The 13979-nt window shown below is 34.7% G+C and overlaps 1 protein-coding gene across 3 annotated transcripts in view; it reads right to left on the reverse strand.

Annotated features, from left to right (window-relative positions):
* Positions 1-13979, reverse strand: part of tbc1d22a (TBC1 domain family, member 22a) — a 270682-nt gene that overhangs the window by 43016 nt on the left and 213687 nt on the right.

Below are 13979 nucleotides of genomic sequence, written 5' to 3' on the forward strand. Positions count from 1 at the left end.
ATTTGAACTAGTAAAGAAAGAAAAGCATTACTGCATTGTGATTATTCAATTTCTGTGCCCGAGTATTGTTAGACTCTCCAGAAAACAGTTAAATAGTGGTATTTATTTATAAAAAAAAATTATATATATATATATATATATATATATATATATATATATATATATATATATATATATATATATATATATATATATATATATATATATATATATATATATATATATATATATATATATGTTTATATTGGTGAAATACACTTTGACAGGATATCTTTTGAAACAAGTCCAAGAAAATGGCTTTAGCAACAGAAAACCAGTGTATCCAAGTACATATGACATTACAACAATTTTCATTAATAAGAGACAAAGACTAAAAAAAAAAAAAAAGTATGTATGTATATATATATATATATATATATATATATGTATATATGTATTTAGTTTGACCTTTTTATTTTTTAAGTTAGAACTTTTTATTTTTCTAACTACTTATTACATCTCCTTATTTAGCTTTCTTGACACATTTTCTGACGGTGCTGAAATAAAACAATCAAATTAAAGGGCAACCTGAAACAAGATGAGCCTTTGTGTGAAGGCCTACTGGGTATAATAATAGTAACCCTTTAACAAGGCCTTGTTCTGCAGAATGGGACACGAAGTGCACATATTCCTTTTCAGACAGCTTTTACTGTGATAACCTTGGCGAACCAATTCGTTCTCTATTTGAATATGAACATATGAGGAAAGGGACACAGCTGAAGCATGAGGATCAAATCAGTCATGAAAACAAAAGCCATGCAACAGTCACATGTGGGATGCTGGTATATTTGCTATTGAACAACACAGATTTCATTGTAGATATAATTATTACAGTTGTTGTTAGTTACAGGCACAGAACATATATAGTTTTGATGATTAAAGTTGTATTCAATCAATCTTTTTAAATAAATATAACTTAAAATAAATAGTCTACCAAAAATGCAATATTAAAGTCTTAACATAACAACTTACCCAAAAAATGAACAATACTCCATAATTTACTCACCCTCAAGCCATCATTGTATAGAGCCCAATCTAAAAATATTTTTCATATTTTCAAAAAAGTAGCTAGTTTTTAAGATTGTACCTAAAGTATGGATTAGATCGTACAATTGAATATGAATTAAGACACTAAATCAAATTTAAAATAATCCTTAATCCCGCCAGGGGGTTAACACACGTCTTATTAAGTGTATCAATGTGTTGTTGTAACAAAAAAAAAAAATAATAATAATAATAAATAAATACATTTATTACATTTTATTCTTTAATTAATAAATTAAATTGCATTCACTGACTTCAGGTGGCAAACAAAGCTCATAATGCACGGCTAATGTATATGATTTAATATCAATTCGTAGCATAAGCTCCGAGATTAGACAAATCAGACAGGAACTGCATGCCACAGATTGATTAAAGCAGAAGATGATAACGAACAAGAAAACTTAACATTACTGTATAACAATATACAGTATATTACTCTTTCAATGCTGCATACATGTGTCTACCTGTCTTATGCCATGCATCATACTGTACATTCATAATGTGCATTCAGTTGCACACTATATAATTATATATACAATATTTCTGTTACAAAAAACATCAGTGAAAGCTTGATGTTTATTGTCTACTATACATTATTAAATGGCAGTCTCTATGTTACAATATTGATAAAATATGTTGTTGCCAATTATATGCTCTGTTTTATTCCCAATAACAGGGACTTTTAAATTGCTATAAGCCTTTTTTTACTGCAATTGTCCCACGCGGCCAGTAAAATAACCAAAAACAAAGCATTTTATTTCTGTGCCAGCTTGATGCAGGCTACACTAAATGCTGGCCAGTTATACGGATTAAAAAAAAAAAACTCCCTCACTGTGCTGAACTCACAGCAAGTGAGATGGAGAACACAAAAGCACACAAGCACTGAGGTTTACCGCTCAATATATAAGCTTTAAAATAATGCAATGTATTTAAAATGTAAAAATGATAAAGCAATTAAAAGTTTTAGTTCACCCAAAATGAAAATTCAGTTATTAATTGCTTTCAAACCCCTGTGACCTTCATTTGTATTCACAATACAAATTAAGATTTCCCTTACCCTCCATAGACAACAAGGTTCGAGATTCAAAAGTCCAGAAAATACAAAAATAATCACCCTTAAAACAGACCATATGCCTTCTCTGGTTCAATCAGCGTTTTATCAAGCTCTGAGAGTACTTTTGTGTGCATATAAAACCAAAATAACAACTTTATTCAATCGTCTCTTCTCCTCAGTGTCAATATATTAGGCAGGTTCACAAGGACTGTATGACCAAGTGCGACATGTAATGTGCGCCATACACTGACACCATACCTGCCAACATTTGTCTCGGAAATTCCGGGAGACCAGTGGTGGCGGTGTGTGTTTGTCTGAATAACACAGTTGAGAGGGTTAGTAACTATAATGTGGTGTTAGTAACTGCACTATGAGCTGAGTTTTAAGCGGCCGATGTGATCGGATACTATACCAAAGTTGGTGACCCGGTGGTGTTACAGACTGTACTAAAAAGCTGAGGACTGGGGGTGGGGTGAAATTATGGGAGTTTTCTAAAGTCAGGCACCTTGCCGTCTATGGCGGATCAGAAACTTTAGCTAAAATACCTTAATTTTTGTTCCTAAGAGGAACAAAGTCTCATGGGTTTGGAATAGAATGAGGGTTATTAAATTATCCCATGAATCTAAAATTAAGTATTGTTAGTTTTTAATATATCCATGAGCTAGTGTGCACCAAAACAGTGACCAAATTTGCGTTTAGAAGATTTAAAACTGATATAAACATATAAAGCTTAATGGTAAAGTAAATAGATTAACATTTAACATACGTTTTTTTTAATGTCACCTCATACTTCAGTTTCTCATGAAATTGTGACTAATCAAATGCTCTCTAGTATCTGACATGTCCCGCCCCCTTCAAGAGGCTTCACATTTGATTCTCCTAAGCTCAACCTCTCTTACTGGCAAAGCGGTGATAAAAAGGGGAAAACTATACAATCTCCCACCCTCTCTTGGTTTTTCAGTTGAGATTATGTCAAACACCAAATACAAAACACACAATTCAAAGCACTTCAAGACACCTTTAATAACAATTTAAATTATTTTTGGGATGAAATAATGCTTAATTTACTAAATAAATAGTGTGGGTAGAACACAGCCTCACTAATCTTAGATATCCTCACCTCTAAAAACACACCAACTCCAAACGGTCACTTTGCATATCAATCAAACAACGTCTTCCACTACTTGTGTGATTCTTACAGAAAACCAGAAGTCTTACAACGTGAGATGCCACCTGAGGAGCCCACGTGGCGTAACGGCTCCAGCTGGAGATGCAATGAGCTTCACAGGCAGAGGAGGAAAAGATGATCTGCAATGCCAGACACGGACAGAGGGTCCTAATGAAAATCAATGGATGCGTTTCTTCCAGCAATAAACAGGAAGGACAGGTCTCCCCTTCAAGGGTAAACGCGGGCAATGGAAATCTTCCCAACTGTACCGTGTGTTAAACCCTCACACACAAACAGCGTGGTATACGGCAAAGGTGGCAGGAAGCGGTTTCGAGACTCCACACGTTACATCCAGTCCAATTACCCTGCAGTCATTCTCAGTCACCTCCTCGTCAAAGTGACCACACAAGCGTGAAATGCACTTAATTAGACACTCAATAGACAAGGCCAGGCTGCAAGGGCATCTGCATATGCTCAGCTGTGTGGAGATGAACTTCCGCATCTTTAATGCAAGAGCTTTGGCTTTCTTCCGCTTGTTTAGAAAAGGAAGTGTTGTTGGAGTTGCTGGTAATAACACGCACCACTAATTTGCTTTTGTTAAAAGGCTTAATCTCTGGAAACCGATGTTTATATAAATAAAGAGACATGGGCAAATTAGTGTTTAGATGCCGATTTACATGTTTGACATTCTTTCATGCATTTTTTAATGGTAGAGTCCTCTCAGAATATAAAAGGGACTTAATACTTGTTCTAATGAGGCTGAAGTCTTCATGCAATTGCATTTAAACACTTAAACACAGTAAATCTTTCTCTTCTGCTCCAGTTTAGCCTTTTTGGCGGCATTTTAGAAATCTTATTGTATTTTTTTTCAGTTAGTAATTTCAGTACTTAACATTATTTTATTGCTGTTTATTAAGTTTAAGTTTATTATATGTTTATTATGTATGTATATGTTTATTATGTTTAAGCATTTATCTCACTTTTATTTATTTGTTTTATTTCAGCTTTTTATTTTTAAAATAAAGAAGACTAGTGGGTCACACTTTACAATAAGGTTCATTAGTTAATGTTAATTAATGCATTAACTAACATGAACAAACAATGAGCAAAACATTTACTACTGTATTTGTTCATGTTAGTTAACGTTAGTTAATGAAAATACAGTAGTTCATTGTTAGCTCATGTTAACTCATGGTGCATTAACTAATGTTAACAAGCATGGACTTGGATGTTAATAATGCATTAGTAAATGTTCAATTATGATTAATAAATGCTGTACAAGTGTTGTTCATGATTAGCTAATGTTAGTAAATGCATTAACTAATGAACAATTGTAAAGTGTTACTGACTAGTGAAACTAATACCCACAAAAAATTATGTTTGTTGATTGTTTACTTCTTTACTACTTATTTAAAATAAGCTGAAACAATAAGTCTTGCTTTTTTTGGACAACTTAAATGTTTTGTTCAATCCACTTGAATTTGTAAAAACTCAATTTGTACAGTAACTTAATTTCTTCATGTTGTCCTAACACAAATCAATTGAGTGGATCATAGCATTTTTTTACAGTGTAGGAGTAGTGTAGTTTCTTTATAGTGAGAGTTCAAACTATTACCAAAAAAGTAAATTTACAGACTATTTACTCACATTCAAGTGACGCCAAACCTTTATAGGTTTTTTTTAAACACTAAACAAGATATTTTGAAGAAAGTTGGAAACATTTAACTTACGACTTCCATGTTAGGGAATGCTAAACACTCAAAAAAATAAAAATAAAAATAAATAGTTTTGCTAGTTGTTCAAACTACTTATTTAAAATATTTTCAAGCTTTATTTATTTATTAATCTTTTAATTTAAGTTTCACAATCCTATAGCCAGAGTAATGCTGTTCACAGTAATGTTACTGTATTCTAATTACATTTTTTGGGGAAGGTAGTAATGTAACGAATTGCATTTTAAATTACATTGTGTAATTTGATTACAGTTACTAAAGTCAATGTAATTGTGTTACTTAAGTTACAAATACAATTTTTTGAAGAAAAAAGGGCTTCTTTTAAATAACATTTTCTGCTGCAACCTCAGTTAATAAGCATTTCTCTGGAAAAATTATTTTTTTAATTATTTTTGTCTCTTTTACTTAAATTGTCATTAAACAATTGTATTTGTATTGCTGATACAATTAGCAATTTTATTGCTACTGTTGAGTGTGATATGTTTTGCATAATAATGAAGCTTTTTTTGCAGAAGTAGATGAAGCGGATTGTCTAAAATTAACTTGAGCTCTGCAGATAAGCTTCCTGTCAGCAGAAATGTGTTAAAACTTAACACAGAATATGCGCAGTTGAGAAAAGTCTTATGCTTTTAATGTTGTGCAGATAATTCATAGAGAAAGAGGAAGTATGTCTGGGGTACGGTCAATAGAGGACTGGAGAATGATTGACAAGTGACAAATTTCACTAAGCTCCATCTGTTAATATAAGGTGTCTATATATAAAGTTGAAGTCAGGAAATGAAAACTGCGTGCACATCCTGAAATGTAACTTTTGGATTGCATCGAGGATAACAGAATTCAGTAAATAGAATTATTAATTTGCATACAATGAATTACCAATAAGTTAAAAATTCTGACCTCCTGACCTTTTTTTCTATAAGCATGAAATTTGCTAATTATCCCAACACATGTGTTTTTACATTGCTGAAGGACCTGAGCTAAAATGGTGATGGATGCTGATGAGCGTGTTTGCTTCTTCAGTAGAAACACAGACATTAATTACATTGAGCGTATAAACAAAAATATTGCTGTGAAATGCAGTCTATGTACAGTGTCTAAAGAGCATTCGATTGCTTTTAACTAAGCCAGCAACATTTTTAAGCACTTGAAATAAAGGTATTCTATGACAACTCATCACCAAGGAGGACACCGGCACCCAAAAACACGGCGGTCCAACTCAGCATAAACAGGTTTAATAGAATTGCTGTGCAGGACTGACAGATGAGGTTCATGCTTTGTATGGAATATACACATTTTGGTAGGCTAATTACCTCAGACAAACACAGAACACCCAAACAGTGTTTTTGCATACTATGGATGTCAATGGTTACAGGTATCCATTAAGTAAATAAAACAAAAAAACAGGTTTGGAACAAGTGAATGATGCGAGAATTGTAAGTTTAGGGCAAACTCTTTAACAATGCTTTCAAACTAGCACTTGGTCTGCACCGGGGTTCATTTGTCATACGTTTAGCTAATTTGAACATATCTTCCGAACTTCTGAACTGTAGCTGAGTGCACCTGAAAGAAGTGGTCTGGGTACGGTTAACACAAATTCTGGTCCGGTTCACTTCTGGTATGTATACAATCCTACCAAATAACTGAAGTGAATTGCCAACAGTACAGCAAACTATCGTTTTCATAATGTTTATTCATGCGTGTGTGTGTGTGTGTGTGTGTATCACGCACTGTACCTTGGTGACAAGCGGAACTGAGCCAGGGCAAGCACAGTTATAATTTCTGCTTGTCTCCTTCAAAAACAGCTTCTGCAGACGTTACGTTATGTTTGTTACGTTTGAAAAATATATATTTGCAGCAGACATATGCAAGTTGCTTTCTTTATGTCCGAAATTAAATGATTCAGTAAAAGCAGAACGACCGCGATGTGCGTACGTCTTTCCATTTTGGCGATTTGCTTTCGTGTCCATCGTGTCCATCGCACACATAACAGCAGCTCGATGATGCAAGGTCCAGGCAGTTGTGAAAACACCCTAAGTCTTTTGAATATGTAAAGCTGCTGTGATCAACCCATTGTAATGTTTTTCAGTGAATGTTAAATTACTGAAAGATCTGCAGTTTATTTTGTACTTTTATAGGTATATTTTATATGCTTTAAAAGTAACTTCAAAGTAATGTAATTAGTAATTTGATTACTTTTTACATTAAGTGATAGTAATGTAAATCAGATAACAATTTTCCATAATCCGTAATTTGTAATTTATTACTTACCCAACGCTGACAATAATGTTGTAACCCTGTAACCGTTGACTTCCATATTATTTACTGTACCTAACACTGCTCATAACTATTCATAATGAGCATTAAAAAAAAGAACAGTTTAGTCAAATATCTCATTTGTGTTCCACAGAGGAAATTATATAGGTTTGGAAAGAAATGAGGGCAAATGTAGCACCAATGACATTTTTGGGTGAACCATTCCTCTACGATGCAAAACATAATTTGTGCTAAAGCATAAGGTGCTACTTATGTCCATATGTAATCAGCGCATTATAAACAAAAGCTGCTATGGGCTCCGAGTAGGCGTATGTGCTATTAGTGTGTGTTTTTCCAAAGCCTGTGGTCTAGTTTCATGTGGGAGTGAAGGCTGGGTTCACCTTTAGATGGGCTGTAGTTTCTCTTCATTGATCATTTTAATTATTTTGTCTGTCTCTCCCTCGGGGGGCGAACAGTTGATGATGGGCCTTAATTAATGGGACCAGTGGGGGAATAGACACAGTGGTCCATTCTGGAACGTTCTGACGTAAGACCTGGTGACACACTTCAGGTGGGATAAGTTTGAAACGAGGACAAAGGGAACACACGCAGACCACGTTTCTACCCGGTTTCCATATTTTTACACTTTGATGTACCACATGTGAGGTTACAGCCGGGACATTATAATAAAATAACCATTGTGCATATAATTTATAGATACACAAAAAATAAACCACAAAAGAAGATCTTATCAGAATGTTCTTTGTTGACATCAAGGAGTGTTGTTACAACCCAAATTTGGGTAAAATATAAACAAACCAAACCACTGAGTTATATTTTTTTTCAATGACTGGGTTCGTCCATACTGTATCCACTATTTCCAAAGTGTATGCATGTTACTTTTTTGTCAACTGAAAAATTGACCACAATTTCCACTGTGGCTAAAATTCAATTCAAAATTAAATATAAGCATTGTAAATATTATATTGTGGGCAGATTAAATTAAGTGAAACTTTCCTTGTGAAAACTGGACCTTTTTATTTTTATTTTATTTTTTATTGTGGGTAATACAAATCGAGATTGTTTCAAAGCAGCTTTACATTTTTAAAGAGAAAAATAACAGAATTAGCTGCACAAATTTCCAAAAAAATAAATGTCTATAATCAAATATAGTACAATCATATTCACACTGTATATTTTGACTGAAAATGTAACTGTAAGATGACTTATGCATTCTCATCTGTATATATATATATATATATATATATATATATATATATATATATATATATATATATATATATATATATATTATTATTTTTTTTTTTTTTTCTGTCAGTACAAACATGCATTGCATTAATATTCAACTTAACTGATGTGTCAACATCCTGGTTTATCTGTAATGATATTTCACATTGCTTATACTCTTTGGTTAACAAATAATCCTGGGTATTTATTAACAGACCTTTCACACTGTACATTCCTGAACCTCCGGCTAACATTTATATTCACACATTTGTAACGCAATGTAATGTGTATTTATGCACCCAAAGCGCTTCACAATTGTGAGGGGGGCTCGCCACACCACCACTAGTATGCAGCATCCATTCGAATGATGCGACTGCAGCCACAGGATAACAGCGGAAGTGTGCTCACCACACACCAGCTAAAGATGGGAGTGAAAAGACAGTGATAAAGCCTATACAGGGGAGTTGGCTCTATCACTTTTGTGGAAGGGTCAGTGGTGGGGATTTGACCAGGACACCGGGGTTACACACTTCTCTGAGTCAGGACCTTGGTTTAACGTCTCATCCGAAAGTCGCGCTCAGTGACAGTACAATGCAGGGGACTTCACTATACTTGGGCATTAGGACTAAAACAGACCACAGGTCTGCACCCTGCTAGTCTAACTAACACCACTTCTAGCAGCAATCTACTTTTCCCATGTGGTCTCCCATCCAGGTACTGACCAGGCTTAGCCCTGCTTAGCTTCAGTGAGTAGCCGGTCTTGGGCTGCAGGGTGATGTTTGCTTCAATGATTGGTCAAAAAGCAGACAACCGCCTTTTGACCTTACTTTCTTTTGAAGTTTTTACTTAACATTGGCTATTTCTCAATTCAAGAACGCTGAGAACAGACTCCTGTTCTTGTGAAGCCCCGTCACCTCAGAAGAACGAACTCAGGAGACTGATAGAACAGAGATTGCGTCCTGTGAGAAATTAGATGCTGTGATCTTCCTAGATGGTTTCATGACATTCACGCATTTATAACTAAACATTACTTAAAGTTGCAGTAGGTGATTGTCTTCAGAAACATTCTTGTTGTTCTGGTTAAAAGTCTCTTCAAATTCCAATAGTACTGATTAATGTAAATGATCTAAATGTGTTTTTATGTATTTTTATATTTTGGGGAAGGCATAAGACTAAAAACTATTCAGGACTTAAAAATGAGTGTAATAATGAGTGTAATTCCTGCATGCCGCAGGCCAAGCTTTAGCTAAACACATGAGAGAGGGTTCTGCTGTTATCTTTAAGGTATGCGCGCTCGCGTTTTCAGGAGGCGTGGCTTTGAACGGCAGGGGAGGGAAGGTGTTTCAGAGATTTATGCTAACAGGCTAGCATTGTGGCAGATCACCTTTAAACATTACCTCATACAACGGTTTATTGCTTTTTCCCGATTTAATATATGTATAACATGCACAAAACCCTTATAAATATACTTTGCACAACATAAATAAAACTGATTTAATACAAATTTCAGCAAATAAACAACCTTATTTTGTTTATGCCTTTATCATAATGTTTACTTTCACCGTTTCATGTAGGTAAACTCCAGAGATAAATAAGTTATATCTCTTCACTTTAATAACAAATCTATACAAATTGTTGTGCTTCCCACCTCCTTTAACCTATCGCAAAGACTTATGGGACGCAAATTTGGTTCTCAAGTCTGCATCGGTGCATCCTCAATATCAAGAACACATCCGCGTACATTCATGCATCCTCAGTTCTTGCAGTCTTGAGTTTTGGAACTGAACTTTGGTGGTTGATGATTACGTTAATCAAGAACACAAGGACACAGGATCGCTAAAGAATTCAGCTCAATTTATGATTGGCTGTCTCTGTTGCCAAGCTTGTTCAACAAGCAAACACAACTCGGTTAAAGGAACACTTCACTTATTTTTTTAGAATTAGATTCACATTACAAGTCGAATAGAGTTAAACAGTTGAATTTACCATTCCATGTCAGGAAGGAGCACTTTTAGCTTAGCTTAGCGTAAATCATTGAATTAGATTAGACCATTAGAATCTCGTTCAAATTATCGAATCATTGAAAAATTGCACCTGCTTTAGCCACGGTACACCAGCAAAGTTCCCTGATTCTCACACCTGAATGAGAGTAAAGTACCTAAACTTGAAAGCCTAGCTAAAATTGCAACTAAGTTTAAAAAATAGAAACTTTTTTATTTTCGGTTGATCCTTGTACATGATGTAACTACAGAAGAGTGAAGCTTTAAATAAGAAAACAACCAACAAACTTTTTTAAAGATGCTAATGGTCTAATCCAATTTAATGATTTTTGCTAAGCTAAGCTAAAACTGCTTCCGTCAGACCCAATGATCAGCTGAATGAATTTGTAAATGGTAAAACTCTTTTTATGTTTAATTATAGGCGAGTTGTAAAACGATATTATTTTCAAAACAGAATGTTCCTTTAACACCACATAACCTTAAGTAAAATGTGCCTTCAGCCGAGGTTAAAAGTGGGGTTTAGTATGACAATAACAGTGTAAACAAAAGCATAAATGCAAAAATGCAATGGACAACTAGCAGGCCATTGATAATACATTTGCTATTGATAATACAAGACATTTCAAGTCATGAGTCTTGAATTGGTCTGATTGCTTTAAAAAGTTACAGAACATTTCTCGACAACAAGTTTCACAAACTAAACTACCAATAACATCAGCAGCAGGTGTAGCGATGAGTTATCAGGGTTTCTTAGCAGGATCAATTAATTATATTAAAAAAAGCAAACCTATTTAAACCACTCCTGACAAGCCTGCTCACAGGAGCAGTCGTTCAAAGCGGAACCTCATAGCGTCCTGACACATTCTCATGTAAAAACAAGATCTGAAGTACTCATGGTAAACAGCAAGCGCTCTTGCCAGAAGTTTGATGATGAGCATTGGAGTCATTGGTTAGCGAAAAAAGCCTGCAGTCAGTTTATACTTCCATCCTCAAGATCATTAGAGAGTCAGTTCTAATATTAAGCGTTCCTTGCTTACGAGAACTCGCTACACATTTACCAGCAAAGTCTGTTGAGATGGAGTGCATCTGACACCGAACAGCTCACAACATTCATATCTACCAATCCTTCAGCCCCGAGCAAGAAAAGAAAGAGAGGGAGAGATGGAGCGAGCAGATGAAATGGAGTGGGTCGCTCTGAGTTATGTTCAGGGTGATGATTGTCTATTGGTGTAACCTACCGGCCTTAATCAGAGCAGCGGGGAAGATGACCGTCTGAGGGTATCAAGCTGTGACACGATCCCTGCTACTGTGCTTTATTACTTTATTAAACCTCTCTCTACCTGAGAGATGTGAGACTCCAGCTGTCAAGTAAGGGGAGGGGGGAGATATCGCCCACCGTCTGGGGAGCATGTGCGCAGTCAAATGTCAAAGGTAGACCACTATAATTTGGGAGGATGTGTACATCTTTCAGTGGAACGTTGAATAGCAACAAACATGAACTTGTGGCGAGTCGTGACCTGGTGTTGATCTTGGATCACGTGTGTTCAAGAACGGATCAGTGACCGATTTCTGTCAACAAGTAAGGTTTAAATGTGAAGGATGAAATGTATTTGGCCCCTGCTAAAAGAAGACAAACAGTTAAAGTTGCCATAAAATGGAAGTTAAGATTTTCTTTTTTTCCCAAATCGTTGATTGTCCTAATATGACAGGAAAAAAAAAGAGAGGCAGTGCATTTTTGTTCTTTGGAAATTATTGGATTGTTGGAAAATCGGCATTGTGAGCAACATGGAGGAAAATTGATGAATGGACAAACGTAGGGTAGAAGCAAGACATGCACTAATAATCTTGGTCTAAAGGCATGTGATCAGAAGTGAAGAAAAAGTCGTTTCGAGGGGGGAGGTGAGGTTATGGGCTACGGCCGAAATCAAATTAATGCGAGCTGCATAGTATGTCTGCATTGATAGTATTCGAAAAACAGTAGGCAAGAAGAACCCGAAAGACAGACTACTTCTGGCAAGACTCAGAAGTGCACATCCATTGGATGCTACATTATCCCATGATGCCACATGCAATAATTTTATGAATTGGAGTAAAGCAACGCAACTGACACGTGTAGGATACGTGATAATGCCGAACAAATATGTCCGTAATCCATTCATACTTCTCATATTCATACTATGTAGAACATACTTTTCTAATGGTTGTGGGGTAAATTTTCAAATGTAGTAGCTCATCGAGTAGTAGGTGATTTCGGAAGCAGTCATCAAATTTAATAAAAGACTTCGTCTGAAATCTCTGATCACATAATGGATATATGGATATATATATATATATATATATATATATATATATATATATATATATATATATATATATATATATATATATATTCATGCTTTTTAACATCAATTAATACACTGTGAGTTAACGAACTAACATGACATTTTCATGAAAGGAACAGTTCACTTAAAAATTCAAATTCAGTCAGATAATTTAAAGAATGTTGGAAACTTGAAACCATCGACTTCCATTGTATGAATAACGAATGCTACAAAGGGCAATGGACAGAAATGTCAACCAATCTTCAAACAGAACATCTACATTTTAATTAATCCCTGGTTTGGAACAAGTCAAGTGAAATAAAATAAGGCAATTTTAATTTTTAGCATACGTCTTTAACTTCTGTTAACAAAGATGAGCAAAGAACTACAATAAATGTATTGTTCATGTTAATAATTCCATTGATCAATATAACCTTATTGTAAAATAATTAAACCAAAAAAAATTAATCTGAATTAAAACAGCTGGAAATTAATTTATATTATACACTATTCATGTTTTAAATAAATTCAGTTCTTTGAAACTTCAAGTTGAAGAAAGAAAGAAAGAAAGCAAGAAAGAAAGAAAGAAGAGTAAAAGAGGAAAATTGATACTGAAAGAGTTTGTGTAGACTACAGTGTAGTAAACCCAGCTTCGCTTTTACAAGAACAAATAGCATTTTATATTTAAAATAAGTTTACAACATAAACACAAAAAACTAAAATATTTTAAAATGCTATAAAAAAATCAGACAATATGACTGATTCACCTTATTTATCTTTTACCAAAGTGGTAAGCCTCTGTCTGCTCCAGCAGGTCAATACAGTTTTGGCCTCTTTGCTTTTCATCAACCCGGAGTGTCTTTCCAATTTAAGTTACACAGAGTTCTGGCCTTTGCTGTCGGGTGAACTTATATACAGTCCACAAGGACCCAAAAAGTTTGGACTATTTTTAACTTGACTTTTTGACAACACAAATGCGAAACCTAAGATGACAGCGCTTTCCATAGCCAGGAAGAGCTGGCAATGTACTTTGAATTACAGAGGGCGAGAAAAGGAGAGAAAAAAATAGACAGAGAGACTGAACTGAACACAAAGAACTTCATCTGACCAGTGGTTTTA

Source organism: Danio rerio, chromosome 4 (assembly GCF_049306965.1).
Source record: "Danio rerio strain Tuebingen ecotype United States chromosome 4, GRCz12tu, whole genome shotgun sequence".
In the NCBI taxonomy this organism is placed as follows: domain Eukaryota; kingdom Metazoa; phylum Chordata; class Actinopteri; order Cypriniformes; family Danionidae; genus Danio; species Danio rerio.